The sequence below is a fragment of the Musca autumnalis genome, unplaced genomic scaffold, assembly GCF_047663935.1.
Source record: "Musca autumnalis isolate F117 unplaced genomic scaffold, ASM4766393v1 scaffold_4, whole genome shotgun sequence".
Classification (NCBI taxonomy): Eukaryota; Metazoa; Arthropoda; class Insecta; order Diptera; family Muscidae; genus Musca; species Musca autumnalis.
The window spans coordinates 92,081,337-92,096,780 of record NW_027411977.1 but is presented as its reverse complement, the minus strand read 5'-3'; the positions used below and the strand labels follow the sequence as shown (position 1 = coordinate 92,096,780).

General features: G+C 35.7%; 1 long non-coding RNA gene across 1 annotated transcript; it reads right to left on the bottom strand.

Annotated features, from left to right (window-relative positions):
• Nucleotides 1-3,359: 3,359 nt before the first annotated feature.
• LOC141403532 (uncharacterized) lies at nt 3,360-4,492 on the bottom strand. Its single transcript, XR_012412832.1, has 3 exons — nt 4,129-4,492; nt 3,632-3,791; nt 3,360-3,462 (listed from the first exon to the last, which is right to left on the bottom strand). It is a non-coding gene; the product is annotated as an uncharacterized lncRNA (long non-coding RNA).
• Between the last annotated feature and the right edge of the window lie 10,952 nt (nt 4,493-15,444).

Below are 15,444 nucleotides of genomic sequence, written 5' to 3'. Positions count from 1 at the left end.
ATTTCACGATCATCACCAAAAACAAATCATTTCTATTCTGGACCGAACCCAACCTCCTTAAAAAATTCGTTACAATCGGTCCATAATTGCGGCCTTAAGCTTGTTTACAATTTTTAATGGACGGACACACATCGCTAAATAGCTTTATCTCGTCGAGATATGAATTTCGGCATACCAAATAAAGGGTCTAGGACGAATATTTCGTGGTGTTACATAAACTTTTGCAGAGACAATATGTAGCATGGGATAAAAATGTGGTTCTCTACACAGAACCCATTATATATTAGGTAGTAGGCCCGTTATCTAGCAAACACTTTATTGCAATTTACATCAGATTTATAATTTTTATATTTTTCATACAAAAGTAATGGTCCAATTCACCTAAAGAATATCAGAATATCAGATCATCGTTCAAAATTGTATCCATCTTTTTCGACCTATACTCTTACCCGGTGCAAAATTTCGTGACTATTGATGAATAATTGCGACTTCTAGCGAGGTTATTATTACACTTCAAACAAATAACGGCTGTAACTCTGTTATCTGATCATGCACACCAACATAATTGGCATCAATTGAAAGGTCAAGCGTTACACTTTCAAGTATATCTCATTTGTCCGGAATGTCACTTCCAAGAATTAAGATATAAGCTGTATATTAAAAATTTTCAGAATTTTCACACAAAAGTTTTGGCCCATTTAACCTTCTAAATATTATCCGATCGCCATCTCAAATTACAAGCTTCTCCTTTGTGATATACTCTTACCTTATTTAAAATTACGCGTTGATCGGACTATTATTGAGACCTACAGAGCCACTAAAAAATTGGATAAATATTATGTTTTTGGTCCATTTCACCCGCTAAATATTTCACGATCATCACCAATAAGAATAGGGATCTATTCTGATCTGGAACCGACCTCCATATACAATTTCGTGACTATCGGACCATAATTGCGGCCTGGAGCGTGTTTACAATTTATAATGGACAGACAGACGGACGGACGGACGGACACACATCTCAAAATCGCTTTATCTCGTCGAGATATGAAGATTGGTATACCACATTGGGGGTCTCCGACGAATATTTCGCGGTGTTACATGAATTTTTACCAAAACAAACTTATAATACCCTTTTCCACATTATGGTATAGGGTATAAAAGGTCACGCACCAACCACAATGTTTTTTTTTTTTGAAAAAATAGAAAATAGAGTCTCAACAAATTATTTCTTGTGGCACGAATGGATAACAATTTGCCGATTAATATTTAAAATAACTTTTAATCCATTTAAATATTAGAAAAGGTGACGCACAAACCACTTTCACTTGATATAATATATATGAAGAAAAGACAAAATTTTTTAGTTTTCCATAAAAAAAATTAAAAATTTTTTTTTGTAAGCTACATGAAAGATTTTTGGTACATAGATTGGGAAAAAAATCACATTCTTAAATCTGTTCGAGATACTAATTTTGGTTGTTGCGCGCAAAAGTTATGGCGGTTTCAATTCTGATAAAAAGAAAAAAATCTTTAAAAGTCTCTAATCATTATATTGAGAAACTCTCTTAATTAGGGGCTCCCTACGTAATATCTGATTACTGAGGCCCCATAACATTAGTGAAAAAGTTTTAAGTTTTCGCGGAAATTGAGAAAGAGTTAAAAAAATTGGTACTTTGCAACTTGTTTTAATAAAATTCAACCTGTTTATGCATCTGAAAAATATATAAAAAATATGTACGTAATCTATACATCGCGAAGATTCAAATGAAACCAAAACTATACAAATCCGTTTAGTGGTTTTCATATTATAGCAAAAACAAAAAAATATATTGAGGAAATTTATAAAATTTTTGTAAGAGAAAATATTTATTAAAATTTATTTTGTGAGTTAGTTGAAGAAATTGTGGGACAAATAGGTTAGAGTTATTTTTCTATTTTAGTTAATTTTCACGCAAAGAATCACATTTTTTATTCTAATCACTTTTCGAATACACGCTAACATCTAGCGGAAGATATGGGTATCGTTCAAATAAATGTTGGGTTCCTTTAAATGGGGTATACTCTTGAAATAAAACTGTATCGGGTAATGTTCATTTTGAAATGCGTGTAAATCGCGAAATCTTCAAAATCACTTGATGCGCATGCGGTTTACCAACACAGCGAATTCTTCTCTTTTAATTTGTACACATTTGCCAGGATTTACTTTGGCCGCTAAGATGTAGCGTCGTCTGCAGTTTAGTGTGCAACAAACTGTATAACGCTTATAATTTGCACAAAGTGCATACACTTTTTATGCGCATCCGATTTCACTATCAACCGTGAAAAAATACATCGATCTAAACATATTTCAATAAAATCCATCAAGAACCGTGGATGTAGCATCACACAGTATTTTTTTGGATAAATCGGATACAGCTCCCATGCCACTAAATTTTTCAAACCGCTGTTTTCGCACAAACGCGAGTGATGATTCACTTTCTTCATTGAAATGGAAACGATCCACATAAAACGCGAATTAGTCAGCGATATTTTGCAAAACATTTTTCGCAAATTTTTCAATTTTTGCAGTAGCCATTTCCGCCGTTCCAGTAGATGGATTTTTACGATCTGCGATTCATATGATCCGGATCGTCGAAAAACTAAAATATCGCGGGGTACCAGCACCCTCAAAGCGATATTGTAAACACTGTACCCAAAAAATAGGGTTTTTAGAAAAAATATAGCACTAAATGTGTAATATCGCCGGTATTAAAAGATGGGGATTAGGTGAATGAGGTTCAAGTATCTCGTGAAGCCAAAGCACGCTGAGTCTCCGGCCTTATAGCTCGACGGAATGGGGGGAGTTCGTTGCCTCAAAGATACTTGTGTCAGCTGACGACAGTACAAATTGATAATAGTTGCGTGCTATATAAGGAAGGAGGAGATAATCGGACGGATATATAGAGGAAAATGAAAATCAGAAATGCTCCAAATCGTTAGGTTTTAAAGATGGTGCTGCACCTAACTAGCCCTCCCGCCATTATTACCTCGTTAAAGATTCCGTTAATTAATTATTGGTAATACCCAAACAGCAAGCTGACCATTTTACCATCACATTCTCAAACAGACAAGAAAAGGTTTTACATTGAACTCATTTTGAGCAAATTTATTGGTGAATGAACCATACAATACAATTCCCGGATTTCAATGAAATATCTTTGTTTAAATTCATTATAATTTTGAAGCCATATAATTCATTTTTTAAATAGGTAGTATAAATATGTGTAAGATATGTATATCCTTAATATGTTTTATATAATGATAAAAATTTAAGTAATCCTAAAAATTTAAATAAGAGGGAAATTAAGTTATCTATGCTAGCATGCAAAAAGTAAAATATCAACGAACTGCAATAATACAAAGGACCCCACTGTACGTGATTTGATAAACTTAGTATCTGCATAAACAAACGACATGTATCTAGAAGTCAAGTGTATGTTTTGATAGTTAACGTTACTTTGACTGGTAAAGAAGTTAAATGTTAATCTCCTAAAATATCACACAGCATCAGCTGTTGTTCTCAACCAACAATTGTAGCTTTTCAAAATTGTTTGTATAATAAGAGATCTTAATATGTAAATTTACTCACATTAGCTCTGCTCGTCGCTGCCGTCGAAAGATCTTCCGATGCGTTGACTGCTGTTACACTTCAGTTGGTGTCGTTTCTCTGACACTGCTATTTGTTATGTAGTTGGCAAATAAGAGAGATTCACAGGAACCTTTGTACGTATGTTCGTTTAAATGTTAACCTAATTATTCATAGGGCAAACTCTGTTAGATATAACAGCAAATGATCAGTGAAGTAATGGAATCAATACACAGCGGTAAACTGCCTCCAAATAAAATAGAAAGAGGGAGGAGGAAAACTAGGAATGCTAAGCTACACTTTTGTGGCTCTTATTTGATTATGTTTGTCTGTACTATTGTGTATTGATTTCACTATTTCACTGAAACTGTACCACAAACTATTAACAAACCAGAAAGTTCTACTTATATTAATGATTTAAGGTTTTTTGATGATTATGATGTTCAAGCTTTATGAATTCTAAGTGGCAGCTTATTCTTATTCACATAATGGACAATTACCCCTCTAATTTACACTTGATATGCCGAGATTCCAAACATGCGTTGATTATTCAAATATATTGGATAGCAATTTGTGCTCAGTATAATTTGTTTCCACAGCTCCTTATTACCGTACACAAGCCTCTGTGAACTCCAGGTTCGCTGGTTTTGCACCCACAATACCTCAGGAAATATTAGAGTGATTTTGCTCGATAAAACTTCTGACACTATGCCTGTTTAAAATGCACAAAATGATGGTGGAAAGGCGATTTTGGTATTATGATATTAATCGCGTAACAATTTTCTTCACTTTATAATTATTTCCTTTCGCAAATTCGTGATTTGTATGTCATAATTGTCGCTTGCACACCAAAAACGCACGTATCACAAGGTAACCAAACCGAACTGAGGTTCTGGTGCTGATGTTGCTGTGGGGTTTCTAATTCCAAATTGTTCCTCTAGAAAATTTGTTGGAGGCTGGTGTGCTCAATTAAATTGAGTAATTAATCTAAATAAGAGTGGGTTATAAAAATTGATGAGGGAACTACAAATGATCATATTACCCGTTTAAAAGTGAGAAAAATGGTAATGCGTTCAAATGGTTTGATGGATCTTATATTTCACGAATTTATCAGAATTTTTAATCAACGATTAACATTTACCTACGGAAATTGAACACTATTTAATAGCGAATTAGGTCACCAAATACTTATTTAAGAACTCACTTGCACTTGTATGTTTAATAAAACTTGAGTATGTCGTAATTTTATTTATTAAAATTGCTTTAAAGATTATTAAGTTGAATTTGGAATGAATAACCTTTTTTGATTCAAACTAAACACTGAGGTTGCAGGTGACAAAATGGCCGAGTTTCTAGGAAATTTATGCAAAGAACCCTTGTTAATGGTAATATCTAGCACAACACTTCCAGACCTAAAAACGGATAAGTTTGCTCATGAGCAAAGAAGCGGTAATAAAGGAGGTTTAGGCGAGATAGCAAAAGAACATTGCGACCAATAGATGTCACTGAGATCAAATAAAACGGATATAAACAACAGTAACAATTATTGTGTGCCAATCGCAAGAATGCAAAAATTTCGTTTGTCGTGTCTAGAAAATTAAATTAATATTAGAAAAAAGGTAATGCGGTGACACGCTACAAATGTTGGCCTTTGGCAGTAGATTACTCTGTTGCTGTGTGGGCTACATACTCAATATACATATCAGATTATGCGAAATCGCGAGTTCTTTAATCCTATAATTGGTTTTTCGAAATATCCGAATGCTCGTCCCAGTTACATAAAAAATACAAAAAACACCTGAAATCCGGCTTCAAAATGTCAGCTTCCATAAAAGGTGGATGCAGTGGAAATTTTGGAAAGTGATACATTAGAAGTGTAATCTTCATTTTGTATTCTCCTACTTTTACTCTGGACAGATGTCCCTCATTTGAATGGTTTAAGCAGAAATCGAATAGCAATGTAAAAAACCTGTTTAGCTTCAACGTGTTTTTACCTATGTTTTTTCCTTTACGCGGTCGTAACTACCACGTAAATTAAATTTTGTTGCTAAATTTTTGAGCTTTGTACAAAAACATCTAAATTAATCCAGCAATAGTCATAGTTACTTGTAATCTACAATAGTTCGCGTATTATGATAGTGCAAACCTTGGCTTCATGGAAACTAAAAAATTTTGACTTTTCCTCATATATAGGTTAACATGATATATATCACTGTGTGACATTTTTTGAGTCATGGTTTATTAACCACATTCTGACACCTCAGGGTGATAGAAGACCAAAAATAAGAAGACACGTATCCTGTCGTTTTTCCCTCTCACTTCAACTTGCGCGGTTATGGGCCCCCAAAGACCTGAAACTTTGATGTCAAGAGGTATCATTTTGTCAGGCACATATCTTCTAAACTGCTTGGAATTTGAGATTACTCCTGAAGCTCTCGTCTACAGAATAATAATTGTGAACACATAAAATCCATTCAACTTCATCTTCAAGGTCAAAATCGTCAAGGGCAAGTTTTCATTATATTTTTTTCTCGGATTTTAGTCTGCAGATATTAAACCGCTCAAAATTGATACAAACAACCTACTAGTAAAGTGTTCCTTAGATCTCAAGTAACAACTTTCTAGAACATACAAACTCTGTAGAAACGGTTCTTAATGGACAAAATAGCTAAACAAATGCGATTTTACCCTCTTTTCTTGGTTTCCTATCCATAGATACTAAACCGCTCAAAATTCAAGAAAGCAATTAACAACAATAATGTAGCAAAGATGTCATCAACAATTTTTCTGGAACATTCAAATGGTTCTTAAATGCGAAAAAGCCAAAAACTTTTGAAAATATTAGATTTTTATACCTTTTTCTCTTATTCTGGTCCACAGACACCGAACAGCCCAAAAATTGACAATACAGGTAACTTCAAAAATGTACCTAAGATTTCTAGGAGCGGTTTAGAAGATATGTGCCTGGCAAAATGATCGCTTTTGACATCAAAGTCTCAGATCTTTGGGACCAATAACCGCGAAAGTTGAAGTGATAGGAAAAAGCGCCGGGACACGTGTCTTCTATCACGCTGTGGTGTCAAAATATGGTGAATAATTTGCGTGTCTCATAGTGTATGTAATGACATGGCGATTAAATTGGTGAGAAACCAAAGCTTATGTCATTTTGGTTATGTCGTGCGGCTTTAAAGCTTGCTATGACTTATACATATATGTGCTTAAAAAAGCTCATATATGAAAACTATAAAAGGTTTTGGGCTTTTTTATCGAATCGCCTTATAATTAGGATTTTATCTAATCTTAGGTATAAGCTCATCAAAACATTATGCAGGGATACGTGGTTGTAAAAAAGCAATAAATCTAATGTGCACCTCTTCAGATATGTAACTGTCACGCCGTTGACATAAGGACAATCATTATTCTTTGCCGTATTCGAAAGCGATTTAGCCGTTGTCCACAACTTATTTTATCCTGTACCAACGCTGCATTGCTTCAGGTGGTCTAGCTATTTTTTTTTCGCTTATGCTCGCCTAATAGCCTGTTGACTTTAAGCAAATGTTTCCTAACCGTGGGTCTTCAGGGTTCATACCACGAATTTCACCACGTTCATTTGGTAGTTTAGTCTAATTTCGGGTATTTGACCAGCTGGTATGTAGAGAGCGGCTGCAGGTGTGATTATGTCCCGTAAAATTCGCTCTGCTATCTCAGCTGCGTGTCCTGGGCAAAATATTGCCCACTCCATGCAAACAGCCGCAAAATCCATACTTGGATTCCATAGACCTCCACAAAGGAATTCATGGTATGACCAGGAGTGTCGCGCTGCTACCGAAGAGAAAAATGCGGCATATATGGCAACTTTACAATCAGTAGCAACGCGTAGCGCACGAGAGAGATATTGAGAGAAAGGGAGAGAAGAGAAACGTCTTTTCCGCAAGAAAAAGAGAGAAATGGAAAAGCGGGAGTGTGAAAAAATCGAGATGTACAGGAGCCAGAATAAAGTCCGAAAATTCTACCAAAGAGTGAAACATCAAACAGATGGCTTTGGTACAGGCACATCCTCCTGTAGAGACCGCAAGGTAATCTGGTAACAGATACAGATAGCGTGCTCAGGATATGGAAGGAACATTTCTCCAATCTGCTGGTATCCAATAGTAGCGAAGACGATGATACCACAGATCCAATCCCAGAAGATGGTATAGAATGTATACCGCCCGGCCAAGATGAGGTAAAAACAGCAATCAACCGGCTAAAGAATAATAAAGCAGCAGGAGCCGATGGCTTACCAGCCGAGCTGTTTAAAACCGGAGGCGACGCGCTGATAAGGTGTATGCATCAGCTAGTTAGCACGACGACGATTGGAACCTGAGCATCCTATGTCCCGTCCACAAGAAAGGAAATAAGACTGTTTGCTCCAACTATAGGGGGCATAAGCCTTCTCCCTATTGCCTATAAAATAGTGTCAGGGATATTGTACGAACGACAAAAGCTAATGGTCAACGAAATAATTGGACCATACCAATGTGGCTTTAGACCTGGCAAGTCCACCATTGACCAGATATTGACCCTGCGGCAAATCCTAGAGAAGACCCAAGAGATGCAGGTCGACAAATATCACCTTTTTGTCGATTATAAAGCAGCATTCGACAGTCCCCTCCGATCAAAGGTATTCCACGCAATGTCTGAATTTGGTATCCCCGGAAAGCTCATCCGGCTTTGTAAGATGACTTTAACAGATACTAGGTCCTCAGTTAAAATTGGAAAGAACCTCTCCGATGAATTTTGTACCAAAAGAGGTTTCAGACAAGGAGACAGCCTTTCGTGTGACCTATTCAACATTTTGCTGGAAAAGGTAATACGAGATGCAAATGTCAAAAGAAATGGCACAATTTACAAACGTTACTTGCTTATGCTGATGACATACACATCATGGGACGATCAGTAAAGGAAGTAACTGATACCTTTTGGGAAAGTCGAAGCAGAATCTGGGAAAGTGGGTCTGGCGGTAAACGGCGAAAAGACCAAATTGATGGTGTCGTCTCGCAAAGCGTCCATAGAGCTCGGACCAACTGTGGAAGTTGGTACCTATAATTTTGAGATAGTTAAAGACTTCGTCTACCTCCGCACTGAATTGTATTGGCCAACAGATGCTACGATGGTTTAAGTAAGCAATTTAAAAACAAAGCCACATCTCGTCAAACAAAAATAACACTATACAAAACGCTGATACTACCAGTGCTAATGTATGGCTGAAGCATGGGTACTTGCGCAAGCAGATAAGGCAGTGGTTAGTGTGTTTGAGAGGAAAATTCTTCGAAAGATCTACGGGCCGATTTGCGTTGACGGTGAATATCGACGTCGTATGAACCACGAGCTATATCAGCTATACAAAGACATGAATATAGTTAAACGTATCGAGATGCAACGATTGCGTTGGCTAGGCCATATCATAAGAATGAGCGATGATGAACCCGCTAAAAAGGCGTATGAATACATGCCACATGGCGGTGCGCGCAGAATCGGCAGACCTAATCTCCGATGGAGCGTACAAGTGGATGAAGTAATGAAAAGGCGCGGTATTCCAAAAAGTCAAGCGAAAAATAGAGAGGAATGGAGATCTTATCTTAGTTTGGTCTATGGAACAAATGTTCTGTAATGGGCCAACTAAGTAAGTAAGTAATGGTCACAAAACTTCTCCACCAAAAAATTTCAATGTAGGTCCTTGTTTTGGTATAGCCCCCATATAGCAGCACCTACCGATTTTCGGTATTTTCCATCTCTACTAAAAATCGTCAACATAGGTCCATGTTTTGATACAGCCCCCATATAAAGGTGCCGCACGATTGAAGACATTTTTAGATACATTTTCTGACATAATTTAGGCATTTGGCATTTTGCGGTCCAAAAACTTTTCGACCTAAAATTGTGGACAGCAAATGAAATTAATTATTCCATTTTAGTTCAGAATATTTTATGGTGGAAAAGTTCGGACCTGCTGAACTTAAAATTTTTTACGTTTAATATTTTTTATTCGTTTCCTTATTTTGTTTCTTATATAAAATATTAGAGTAATTGCATTGAACAGCGTATTAAACGTATTTTAGAATTGCTTCTCATACTTCTGATGACAAATTATTTTGTAACGTGGCAATTACTTTTTTTCACAGATCTTTAGCAATTATATAAGAAAAAATTCTGTTGGTCATTTGAACGACAATGTGCCTGGTGGTGCTAGTGATATTTATGTATAGTACATAAATACACACATAATTATGAATGTATGTATGTGTTGTGTCCTGGTGATATTAAACATAATTGCATAAAATACAGTAAATTATATAACGGCTTCCAATTATGCAGACAATACACAATAAAGTGACAACTATTCCAATTACCAGTTAGGTAGGTAGAAGATGGTGATGAAGAGCAAAAAACGAAGTGAAAGCTAGCATACCGATGCTTTCTTCCACATAGCCAGACTGCTTTTAATGACTATGACCAAGTACTCAACATGTAGCCAGAAAAATGCCAACAACCACATTACATAAACTGAAACAAATCTTGTTGTGCAAAAAGAGACTCTGAATATCCCCCCCAGAACCTTTCCAACTTTTAAGATGAGCGGACAAATACTTGGAAACGATAAAAATGCTTCTTTTTTCTGTTATTGTTGGACTGAGTTATGCAAATGATGTTAATTAGAAATCTCCTTTGATTGGGGTGCCAATGCTATAACAGCATCGCCTGGCAAATATAGCGTTCTGGGAAGTTGATTGCTGCTGGTGTAACGACAACCACAAACCCCGTTCATTATGATTGTTTTTTCGGTCAAATTAGAAAGCAATATTTTGTTGGTGCCAAAAACGAACGAAGTACATTAAATGTTTATTGTTTATAGTTTCTTTTCGTTGCAGCTTCCCTTCAGAGGAGAAGGGGAGGACTTGTTGTTGGCTAGATGCCACCATATGTTACTATGGAGATGATAATAGTTTTGGCATTATCTTTGTAACTAAATAAAATATTGTATCACATGGTATTTGGCAAGCTATAATAGGAGTGACATTGTTTCAGAAATCAAACTGAAATGAAAATCCCCTATTCAATATAGAAACAAGTAAAAAAGTATCAGTCGGCTTTGCCGACAGAGATATACCATCCGCGTGCGTGGAATGAAACACAATGTTTTCAAAAAAAAAACTTTTGTATTTAGGAGGTTTTCAGAATTTTTGGCGTACGATTTTGCCGACAAAAATATGGATTTAGGTTAAAGCTAAAAAGTTTTGCGGGGGAGGTAGCTAAAGGAACGGGTCGACAAAGTCCATTTTGGAAGTGGGTCTAATTTTGGTAGACATCCCTCTCCATAGATATCGCGCCCATCAGTCATTTCAGTTGGTCACCCTATAATTTAGAACTTTGGACCATTATATCAGGAAACATGGACTGGCGACGAAAAACATATTATTGCTGTTAACAGGGATATTAAGAGTACTTCGGTAAACATTTCCAAGACATCGATATCGCCCTAGTCCAGGAACCTTATTTATATAATAAGTATATAATTAAAAACAAGTAAGCAAAGGCTATAGTCGGACAGGGCCGACCATACGATACCCTAAACCACTACCCTGCGAGTTAGCTTTCAGCAAATCAAAGTTTCTTTTGGACAAATTCATTGTAAGAAATAACTTTTTGGAGTCTACATCCTTATCACATTAAGTTTAAATAACAATATAATAATTGTTACACAAACATCACAGAAGGGACAGGGGGTGCAACACGATTCATATTACATCAATAGTATGGGGCTACTGTTTATCGCCGAGTCCGAATAACATGTCTTAAAACACCACCTGTACAGAAGTTGTACATGGTTGAAATACTCAGAAAATGTCGCCAACTTTACTGAGGGGTATTTTGCCATCGTTGGAAATTTGATGTTTGCTGGCCGGGAATCGAACGCCCGACCTTCAGCGTGCAAGGCGGGTGTGCATGCAGTTGTACCATGGTGGCACCAATAAGTAGTTTTAGAAATGACATTTAGTCTGGACCTATTTTTTGCATATTTTGACATATTTGCTAAACCATATGCAAGACTTTGTGTCCTAAATATCCCACCGAATAGGCTAAAAGTTTGTATTAATTATTCATTCATCACAATTTACGACCTGAAATTTATTGATATATCAGGTCTTCATATAGCTCCCACAGAACCGTACCTCCCGATATCCGGTATTTTGAGGGTTGTGGCCTTAATATCCCACTGAAATGGCTGACATTTTGTATTCAGTCTTCGTTGGAGATAAAAAAACCTTCCACCTGAAATTTGTCGTTATATGTCCACGTCTTCATATAGCTCCCAGAACCTACCGATTTTCTGTACTTTGAAGGTTATGGTCTCAATATCCCTCCGAATTGGCTAATATTTGGTATTAAGTCTTCATTGGGGGTATTAAACTTTCCATCTGAAATTTGTCGGTATAGGTCTAGGCGTTCATATAGCTCCCATACAACGAAAGTTCCCCATTTTCGACATTTTGAAGATTGTGGCTCTGGTTACAGATTTCTCTATTTTATTGAGATGTCTGAAGTGAATTTCAAACAGAAAAATGTACACGTAAACATTTTAGAAGATATTATTGAGATATATGTAGCATACGAAAATATGTGAAATACATAAATTTTTCATATGCAAAAATAATATTTGCATATGCATAATTTATTCATTTCGCATATTTTTGCATATGTGATATATTTCGATTGGAATTTAATTAGAAACCAAAAATATGCAAATTTTACAAAAATAGGTCTTGCATAAAATTCCGCTGTCTACATATCATTGAGCTGATATTAATCGGGGTGCTCTCATTGATATGAGAGAAGGCTCCCTTGTCCCTACTGGGATGTTTGTGGAACAATTATATAATGTACAATGTACATTGTACATTTTAAGAAATATTCTTAAATTTGAAAATTGGCGTTGTTTAGCAATTACTGCTACATCTTTAAATTTTGGACAATTGGACAGGTAATACGTTAGGGTTCCACGCAATTTGTTATAACTGGGAATTTGTCTGTAATAATAGAGACAATTTGTAGCATGGGAGGAAGATGTGGTTCTTTTCACAAAACTCATTATATCTTGGTAGTAGGTCCGTTATCAAGCACACATATTATTGCAATTTTCATCAGAGGAAAGATTGGTAGTTAATTCTTCATATATAGGCGACTTTGCCGGTATGTGCCCTCCCGGGATTCAAATATGGACCAAAAATAAAATGTTTTTTTTAGCATACAAAAGTAATGGTCCATTGCACCCGCTAAATAATATCAGATCATCATCAAAACTTGTAGGCATCTTCTTAGACCTAAACCTTTACCTCGTCCAAAATTTCGTGACTATTGAGCCATTATGGCGACCTGTAGTATGCTTATGATTACACTACAAGCAAAAAACTGGATATATTAGGCTGTAACTCTGTTATCTGACCACATAAATCAACATAATTGGCATCAATGGAAAGAGCAAGAGTTGTCCTTCCAAATATTATTTATGTGGGCGGAATATGTGGTCCAGGAATAAAGATATAACCGCTATATTAAAAAATTTCACAAATTTTTCACAAAAGTTGTGGTCCATTTAACCCTCTAAACATCATCCGATCACCGCCTCAAATTGCAAGCTTCTTCTCTGTCATATAATCTTACATTATTTAAAATTTGGAGGCGATCGGACTATTATTGCGACTTACAGAGTCGCTACAAAATCGGATAAAAATTTTGTTTTTGGTCCATTTCACCAGCTAAATATTTCTCGATCTTCACCAATAAGAATAGGGATCTATTCTGGCCTTAACCCGACCTCCATACAAAATTTCGTGACGATCGGTCCATAATTGCGGCCTGGAGCGTGTTTACAATTTATAATGGACAGACGGACGGACGGACGGACACACATCTCAAAATCGCTTTATCTCGTCCAGATATGATGATTGGTATACCACATTGGGGGTCTCCGACGAATATTTCGCGGTGTTACATGAATTTTTACCAAAACAAACTTATAATACCCTTTCCACATAGTGGTGTAGGGTATAAAAATTAAGTAACAGTGTTTTATTTATAAATGCACTTAAAAGTAGAAAATAATTTTTCATGATGAAATCTCTCAAATAAAACGCTTGCCGTTCAATATTGTCACAATTTTTAATTCAAATGCAAGCGTTTTATTTGAGAGATTCCATCATGAAAAATTATTTTCTATTTTAAGTGCATTTATAAATAAAACACTGTTACTTAATTTTTTTTTAATTATATACTTATTTTCTAGTTTTTAGTGTATTTAAAAATAGAACACTGAAATATATTAATTTTATAATTATTTGATTTATTTTTTTTTTTTTTTTTTTTTTTTTTGTAAATACATTTTTAAGATTTTAAATTTTATTTGAATATACTTGAGATTATCAATGATATTTAATGATGGGCTTAAATTTATTAATTAAATGTATAATGTTAGTAAAAATTTATTTAGTCTGGTAGTTTCTCATCATATTGATTTCGGTTAACGCTTCGTTATTGCATGGCTTCTTTCCTGTTAGTTTTGAGCAATCCAGTTCTTCTATTCTTAATCCACCCAGCGATCTTACACGACTCAATGCCACATAACCAATTTCGGCCGAAAATGTTGATACAAACTTTAAAATGGCTGAAATTTGGTTGGTACCATTTATAGGGCCTATATCAAAACCTGGACCTATGTCCACAATTTTTGGTGGAGAAGTTGGGAACTCGAAATCAAAGTTACAGCCATTTCGGCCCAAAAATTAAGACAAAACACACTCGAAATCGGGTGGAGCCGTATTATGGGGGCTATACCAACACCTGGACCTATGTATGTCACAATTTTTGGTGGAGAAATTTCTGTACCACTGGGATCTCCAAATGCCAAGTTACACGCAATTCGGTATAAAAATGAAGATAAAATCCTTAAAACACTTGAAATCGGGAGGTACCGCTATATGGGGGCTATACCAAAACCTGGACCTATGTCCATAATTTTTAATGGGTACGTTTCTGTACCATTGGAAACCCTAGTTGTCAAAAAACAGCCAATACGGGCTTAAAATGACGATAAAATACCTTAAATCGAGTTGTACCGCTGGATGGGAGCTACAGGAAAAAATTAACCCATATTGGTTTTGGTTTCATATTCATGTATTGTCATCCAAATCTGAAAAGTGTACAAAGTTTTAGTTCGATTGGTGAACTACAACTGTGTGAAAAATGAGTTACCAGATTTGAAAAGCAAATTAGATAAAAAACTGTAAAACAGTGTAAAAATGGACCAATATTGGTTTGATTTCATATTCGTGTATTGTCATCCAAATCTGAAAAGTGTGCAAAGTTTGAGTTCGCTTGGTCAATTACAACTGTGTTAAAAATGAATTACCAGATTTGAAAAGCATGTAAAATTGAACACTGTACAACACTGTAAAAATGGGCCAATATTGGTTTTGATTTCATATTCATGTATTGTCATCCAAATCTGAAAAGTTTGCAAAGTTTTAGTTCGATTGGTCAACTGCAACTGTGTGAAAAATGAGTTACCAGATTTGAAAAGCAAAATACCGGAAATCGGGTGGTACCGTTATATGGGGGCTATAGGAAAAAATGGACCCATATTGATTTTGGTTTCATATTCACGTATTGTCATCTAAATCTGAAAAGTGTGCAAAGTTTTACTTCGATTGGTCAACTGCTTACTTACTTACTTACTTAGCTGGCCCATTTCAGAACATTTGTTCTATAGGCCGAACTAA